This window comes from Melopsittacus undulatus, chromosome 2 (assembly GCF_012275295.1).
Source record: "Melopsittacus undulatus isolate bMelUnd1 chromosome 2, bMelUnd1.mat.Z, whole genome shotgun sequence".
NCBI classification, from domain to species: Eukaryota; Metazoa; Chordata; class Aves; order Psittaciformes; family Psittaculidae; genus Melopsittacus; species Melopsittacus undulatus.
This window is the reverse complement of record NC_047528.1, coordinates 31,243,507-31,252,095: the sequence shown is the minus strand read 5'-3', so window position 1 is coordinate 31,252,095 and position 8,589 is coordinate 31,243,507.

Here is an 8,589-nt window from a genome sequence, read left to right as displayed (position 1 = left end):
CCCACACAGAGGCTTTGCTGCCAAAGCCAGGGCTGATGACAGGAGATGGAGATGTGGCCTCTACTTTTCCCCCTCATGCCAAAACAGACCAAATGATGTGTAGCACAGCACAAATCCACCACAGCAGATGCCACTCAAGATACCACTCTGCAGAGCCCCACACCCCCATCTGTGCCATGCCCCTCAGGGTTTAGAGGTGACCTCCATCGTCTGCACCAGCTCTTGCTGTGGAGCTGGAGAGGCAGAGCCACGAAGACCATGAAGGTGTGGGGCTGTGGGGCCCATTCCTTGCATTGTCTTCACCCTGAACTGCTGCAGTACCTTGCTCACCCCCATCCCTATACACATCTCACAACTCCTTTACTTCCCACACCACTGCTTCAAACTGCCATTCTGACCCTCCTCCAAAGACTTTTCACCCTCCTTCTGTTAAGCAATCTCCTTGCCTTTTACCCAGAACACATTTCTGATCTGTATTTAAAGCATGCTTCTCATGAGAAATGCACTTAGCTCACCAGGCAGGGCAGGAGAGGTTGCTCAAATAGACACCTGCACTGGGGAGAGAATAGCTTTGTCTTCTGGTCATCCATCATATTCTGGGACACGTGGACTATTCAGCAAACCCTCCTCAGAAGTCCCTCATGTCTCTGAACTGAATGGCTGACACTCTGCAACCTACTCATCTGCAACATGCTGGCATTCATAACAGGTAAATAAAAATATTATTGCCAAATGCTTCTACCTTCTCATTTCTAAAAACAAAAACTCAGTCTGTTGATAGAAAAATTTGATTTACATAACCAGCAACTATCAACCTGGTAACGCAGAGCAGCCAACACTGATAAGCAGAAATTAGGACATTTAGCAGCCTCAGCATGATTGAAATCCTGTGTTGTCTCTTTAAAAACAATGGAAAACCATTCTGGATAAAATCTTTTGGAACATTTTATTTCCTCAAGAGAACGGATCTCTTATAAAAAAAAGAAAAGACTTACTAATATTAAAATATACTGAACCTGATAGAACAGAATATCTCCTTTGAAGTTGTTTCAATCTTTTTAAATATCTAAAGGACCTAACCCACACAGGGCTTGCACGTTTTCAGCTTGGAAAAAAAAAAAATCAAAGCTTTATCCCCTTTTTTCCCCCATGTACACCCGCTTGCCAATTATGGGAATTAGGGAAAAAAATCCATGTCTGAAAGAGGTGGAGGTTTTTACACTCTTGCAATTATGCACAGGAATTAACCATTTGGGGAGAGGGACTGCTGGGAGGGAGAGAAGAGCTTTATTCTAAGAGTTATGCATGCACTTTCCTCCCGAATCGAGTGTCAACCACCAGGTGATTTTTCACAGGGATCACAGCTCATCTCCAATTTGCTCGAACAATCGACAGCTCCTCATCTTCTTTATTAGTCTCTCTGTTTATCTGCCCAGCGATGAGCTCCAGCTCCCGCAGCCAGGGAACAAGCCAAGAATAGCCAGATCCAGAGCTGTGAAAGATATTCTTCCAGCATCATCTGGCTCCTTGGCAGAGTCTGCAGGCAGCTGTACTCACAGCCCCGTGCCTGCCTCTGGGTATGTCATGTGGCCACGCTGTAGTGGCACTGGCTGAGCATCTCTGTCCTCCTGGAGACAATTTTCCTTTGATTCACCTTGAATCTGAGGAACCCATTACATGACCATTGTCTCAGATTTGATCAATAAGGGCTTTTTTTAATGACTGCCCTTAAAAGATAGCCAACACATCTTGTTTCTGCTGTCATACTTTATAAATCTATGTCCTGCCTGTAAGGACCATTCCTTTTGCCGTACAGGGCATTCTTGGGCAGCACTTTTTCACAGCACATGAGCAGGATCTTTTCCAGCTGATTTGTGGCACAAAGGCTGGACTTTTTCACTGATGGATAAACAAAAAGCCTGAAAAAAAGGCACGGAGCAGAGGGCAGAAGGGCTACCTCATGACTACTCTGGATATTAAGGCTACATCAGCCAGTCTGTAATCTCCAAAATATATTTGCTTGTGTTGAGGCTTTTTTTTTTTCAGGAAAGACACACCAGAAAAAAGAATAAAGTGAGAAAAATGTTACCTTGATATAAAGGATGCAATCCTACATAGTAATTGCTTTGTGCTTTTCCTTCCCTCCTCCTTTTTTCCCTTTCACAAGAAAGACCCGTAAAAGCTGTGTCTATATTAGCTACAAGCATCATCTATAAAAATCCTGTCTTTATATATCACTCATATCACACTGTTGCAGTGTCAAATTTCATAGGAAAGAAAGCACTAAATGCAACATAAATTACATCAGCATTACAACTTGGGCATAAATTATCTGAACCAAACAAAACCTGACCTTGCTTCTACTAGTTTGGTCAGTGTCTCCATTTTAGATGCTGCAGGTCATCCTTAAACATAAATTTGTCCTTTCGGTTGATTTTTACATTTAAATTGGTTTAATAATTCGTGACATAATGAGCATTAAAATATAAGCATTTTCTACCTAAGGAACTAACAGTCTGTCAGCTTCAGCAGTAGATGCAACACAGCTGAGCACTTGAATCAAGAAAAGAGAGTATTTCCATGGACTGCGACTGATGCAATTGTATACAGGCATTTATTTGTCTGCTCAAAGTTTCAACCCCAACAGCTTTTTTCCTTTCTTACTGTGTTTGTCTAAATCCAATTGCAAGCTCTTCAGGGCAGCGATCTGTCTCCTCATATGTTCGTAAAGCACCATGTGCACCTATGGCACTCTGTAATAAGTAATTTCTTATTTGCTTATGATTAAAGAGGGATTTCAGGTGAAATATTGTAAATTGAAATGGACAGGCTGGGAGGACAGCTTACATTACCAACACCATTCGGTCAGATGTGCTTCAACACAGGATGGCAGCCAGCATGCTATGCACAGTTTGAGCTTGCCTAGGTGCAGCTCTAAATGCTTTTGAGAGCCATCCTACAACCATTCCCCATGCCCTGACACCAAGTCCCTAAAAAATACATTGTGCAGAGTAAAAGAGCTCTCCATTAGATGCCTTGTACTGCAGTACATGTTTGTTTGTAAGGGTATCTATTGCTTTTTCCAGGGTTACTCTCTGAAAGCAAGCTAGACTCTGTAGAGCAACTGAAAAGACAGGAGTGCACTGTCTCAAATGGAGGTGGAGAGAAAGTGGTATAAGCCACAGAAGGGGGAGCAAAGAGAGAAGGTGAGAAGCTGATATATTAATAGAATCACCCTGTGCCTTGCTCGAGGCATAGACACATCCAGACGTGGTTGTTCCCCACTTAATGGTAATTGATTTGTGCAGGTGATATAGCAAACATGAGAGTCCAACTGCATGATGCATGCATGGATGAAGCTCACAGCATGCTTAGGATTACCATATTTATGTTAGTAAGAAAGCATGCAATAGCTTTCTGGGAGCGGTCCCCAGCTTGTGCCCTTGCCTGCATCCCGAGACACTACTATTGTTTGCCATCTGAAAATCTCTCCTTTTCCAGGAACTCAGACCCATGCATGCCCTTTGCTGTCCCCCAGAAGCAAAGCCCCCTTCCCTCAGCACTCACCTCCCCAGATCCCTCAGCTTCCCATAAAGTGCCCATACACCATCTCTGCTACCTCAGACCTCTTAAACCATCTCAGAGCTCAGATTCACCAGTTACTCCCACACAACAGCTCTCAGTCTCCCCTACTGCAGCTTCTGGCCCCAAATCCTCTGGGACACCAGCACTCCCACCACATTTCTGCCATCACCTCCCCAACAAGCCCTCAGCTCCCCAGGCTTCCTCAAATCCCATAACACCCCCCAAATCTGTACTCTGGAATTGCCATTTCACAGACCCCTTCCTTCCCTCCAAAGTCCACCTGCATTTCCCCCCTTTCAAATCCTCTCACGAACTCCCTTCACCACCAAGTCCCCCCTACTTGGTCCTCCCTCTCCTACTTTTGCTCATTCCCCCCAAGTTTTCCCACCCCACCATCTCCTTGCCACTCCTATCTGCCATGCTGCTGACAGCCCTGACATTCCAGTGGAAGCAGACCTTCAGCTTCCCTCACTAGATGAAATCCTTCAGCCCCCTTTTCTTGCCCATATCTTCTCCAAAAAAAGTAATTTGGGAGGAAATTCCCATCAGTAATCACTGAGATTTTAGATGTCTGAAAGGGGTTTAGAAAACTAAAATCAGTAGCTGTGATTTTTTCATTGCAGCATTCCTAAAGGGTCTAACCACAGACTGAACCCACTGCCCTCTGTGGAGTGTATATTATTTCAACCGTAATTCAACGCCTTGCTCAAGAACACACGGGGAGGCCATGGCATGGCAGTATAATGTAGACCTTCAACCTCGCAATGCACACCTTAACCAAACTGTGCCTGAGAATCATTGTTGGCTGTCCAAAATAAGTTCTTCACAGCTTTGCCTCAAGGCTCACTGGGCCTTCAGCCTTTGACTTAGAAGCCTTTTCCTCCTCAAAAAGCTGCTGTCCCCATATAATGCTTTGGTGCTGTTTAGTCTCGCATACCATGTTTCTGTATCAGCAAAGTGAGGGAACCCCATGCAGACGTTTCTTTCTCACTGAGGGAAGAGCAGAGAAGGTTTATGGCTGCAGGGAAAAGGAAGCCAGGAAGGTCACTGCGTACCTGGAGGACAGTGAAAAGAGAAGTCACCACCTGGGCAGCCAAAGTTTGTTGCTTAATGAGCAATCACTGATCTAAATCCCCATCATGCCACAGGCAACTTGCTTGATTACAGGGCATACAGGACAGGGTTTTACCTCCACACACCTATATATTTCAACAGCTATGGCACCCAAGAGAACTGCACTGGAAGTACATTGGTAAGACTGCAAAGTCAAGCACTTAAACTAGGAAATACAGGCCTAAGGTGGTCTCTGCAGCCCCAGTCACACTATGATACAATCCTTATTTGCACAGTGAAGTGTTGTTTCTCCACCACCCTCCTGCTCTGCTCCACAGACCCGAGAGCCCTCTCTCCCTTTGATGGCATGTTCCGGGTCCTTGCTCCACACCACAGTTTCCTTACATCACTCAAGTCCTGCTCAGGATGGAAGCAATAATTTCCTCACAGACTTTTCTTTGGCCTTCCCCACTCTTAAATTAGAGTGATTCACAGATGTTAATTATCTTATTTCCATAATGAACCCGTGGAAGGAGGGTGTATCATTAACTGCACATTACAGCTGCTGAGCTGAGACACAAAGAGATGCAGGTTAGTAGATTAATATCCACTAATTTTGCACACCTAAGCTGAAACACTTAAGGCCTGCTTTCCCCTCACTCTGTAGGGCTTGACATTGCAAACCCCATTGATGATCCATTAATATCTTCCTACACTTTAAGATATAGTTACTGGGAAATGATAACTTCACCACCAGCTCTCCAACAGTTGTCCCCAGGGTTGCAAGACTTAGGTCCATCATTCAGATCATGTCCCATTTGAGGAAGCACAGGGCTAAGACTGGTGTTGGGCTATCATGACGAATCTTTCTTACAAGAGAGTAAGGTGTGTTTACATACTGGGTCTTGATGGCTGTTTCCTAATAGCAGAGAAATAGTTGGCTCTGTCTCATAAATACCCATAATAGCAATCCAAGTTTGTGGCAGACCAGGGAAAAGGTGCTATGGTTAGAATGGACTCCTCTGCCTTTTCTCTCCCAAAATCTCCATCCCTCCTTTGTTCAAACCCAGCAGTTTCCTTCTCCACCTGTCTGAGATCCCAGAGAAGTGCAAACTGCTTTCAGGCCTCTGGATCTGCCCAGCCTGTACTTAAAAGAAGGGCGTGTCCCAGATAAGGTCATGATGTACTCACTGCCCTGAGTGAACCTGGGGCAGGACTTACCTGCTTCATCTCTACACTACTTGGCACCTGCAGGCTGCACTGGTTCAAATGTGTAGCCTAGTTTGGGTGAACTCTCACAAAAATAGCACAAGTTACTTGCCTGCTTTAACAGAGACTCTCATTGCAAAAATTCAGCTCCTTAAGTGAAACCATGAAAACTCCATGATTTAAAAAGTGAAGGAGAAAGGAAAAAAAAAGGGAAATAAAAGACGAGAGCCTGTATATTTACCCTACAGGCAAAACAACCATTAAGAAAGCCTAGGATAAATCTTCCCTAGCTTGCTTTCTGGAGATAGCTGAACTGCTTCAGCTGAAACTTTCTGTTAGAAAGAGCCAACAGCCTGAAGCTGATACCCAGGATGGAAAATTTCAGCTTAAACGGTTAATACTTGCTGAAGAATAGGCTTCTGGAGACAGTCTTCTACACAATGTACGTTTTGTTATTGCAGAACTCCCTATAGCACATGGAGAGACCTGGGTGCCTTTCCCCAGTGTACCCACTACCTCTGCCCTTGCTCCCCATGCCGGGATCCCTGCTGCCCCATCTCAGCACAGCTCTTCCAGCACCAGACTCACCACACAACCCAATCCAACACCAGTTTCTCACCCCGGCTGCTTTATCTGGGGTAAAATAGCACAGCAAACCCAGCACTGTAGTCACTAATCCAGCACCTTCAATCCAAGCTGCAGCTCTGCTGTATGTACTTGCAGTTCCTTGTATTTTGTACTTTTTGCTGTCCCTATTGCCTGTGGGTCTGTCACACGTTTTTTGACTGGTTAATGACTTTATCCCTGAGCTGAGCACACAGTCTCCAGTCATTAGTGAGCATCATGTGTTCATGTTGTGTTCTGTATTCTGGAAAGCTGCATTCGGATACGGTATGTCTTCCTCTTTGCAATGCCAGGGGTGCCTTGCACAAGCCTCCCTTACTCTTTTGATGGACCGTAGACAGCTTGCTCATTAGTCTAGTATCTAATTGCTTATCAGTCACACTCTCAAGCTCCTCATTACTTCACTTACACAGCTACAGTAATTAGATTTCACATTCCTTAGACTCTCACAGCATTGTCTTAACCTACTGAGGAGGCACTCAGATATAATACACATATATTATAAATTATCTCCAATAATTATCATATTCATTATAATATATAACATATACATACGCAATGCTGCTGAGGCAAGCTCAAACCTCCCCAGTTCTGTGTGCTCAGGATGCTCCAGGAGCATCTCCAAATGCTTGTTTGTGTCACTTTTAACTTCTGTGAAGCTTCACCCATCTGTGACCCTTGGCTTACAAACCATGCCCGACTGCATCATTTGCTACTTCTCTCCCACCATCACATACCTCTCCCTCAAAACAAAGCCTTCAGATCTGCTCACTGCAGAGATGCAAATACTTTAAGGCAGAAACACGAATTTGATGTTTAGTACAGCAGCAAACAGAAAAGCTGCTTGAGCAGTCAGCCCTTATTTGGGGGAATAACATAGATTTTATGCCTCTTTTTTTCATCTAATTTGATGCATTTCTTTAGCACCTATTCTCTAAGCCTCAAGCTGTTTTTTTGTGGTATCATTCCACACATTTATTACAGAGCTCAAAAAGCTACAACAATTTATTTAATTTTTCAGAACAGAATTCTGCAGACAGTGGGGCCAGATGATTTTTCTTCCTGAGGATCACATGTGAAATGCGTGCTATATTTCCAGATGCAAAAACCACAAACACCAGGTGACATGTAAAATTGTGCACCTCATTCTAAAGCGAATTAAATTAGTGAATGTACCAGATGGTTAAACTTGAAAAGGCTAACAGGTAATTCCCCCAAACTGGAAAAGGGCCATATCACCATAGGCTACGTCTGCAGAAGCAAACTAAGCAGAGCTAGAGTAGGGACCATTTTATTCACTGTTATAGATGCAGCCATAGAGACTGCAGTGGTTTCTAGATTGCAACCTTGTCCTGCTGTGGTGCACGTTTACAGGTGCAGGAGGGATGGATGACACATGAGGACTGACTGGCTATCTCCTAAAGATGGGCAAGCACTCTGCTGTGGGCCATGGTGCAGATGCATCCCTCAGCCACAGGAAACTGCCCTGCCCCTTTCCGCTCCCACACCCAGAGCCAGCATTGTGCCTCCTCAGCTAGACTCCTTCAGCATAGCGTACATGCAGAATGAGCAAACGGCGCACATGAAAGATGGGCAGTGAGTACAAGAATGCTTTGTAGCTCTGGAGGTCAAAGTCCTGCGGAGGTCAAAGAATGGTGGATTTGGATACAAAACAAATCTGAAGGAAAAAGTCCTCCCATGGCCTCATAAAGCAGTTTCATCTGATCCCAAGCAACACCCCAAACTCACGAAATGCAGCAAAATGTGGTAGTAGAAAAGCTTAAAGCAAAAATCCAGGGTGAAAATACTCAGGAGCACATAAATGATTTAGGAACCAGATTTCCACTAGTCCCCAAGCTTCTGAAAAGTTTACTTCTCATCAACTTGGTATGAATATCTAAAGCCTTTCTGAATCTCTTGTAATGGGATGTTTGCTCTCCATCCTCCTCTTTCCTGTTGCTTGCCATTTCCCTGCCTTGCCCTGCCCAGAGCTGCCTGCATGTCAGACAGCAGCATGCTGGCACTCATCAGAGTTAAAATCAGTCCTTATAAGAAACCCAGCATGATAAAGTGGAGACAGACAGCGAGGTTTAACTCTGAGCCCCACCTGCAGATAGG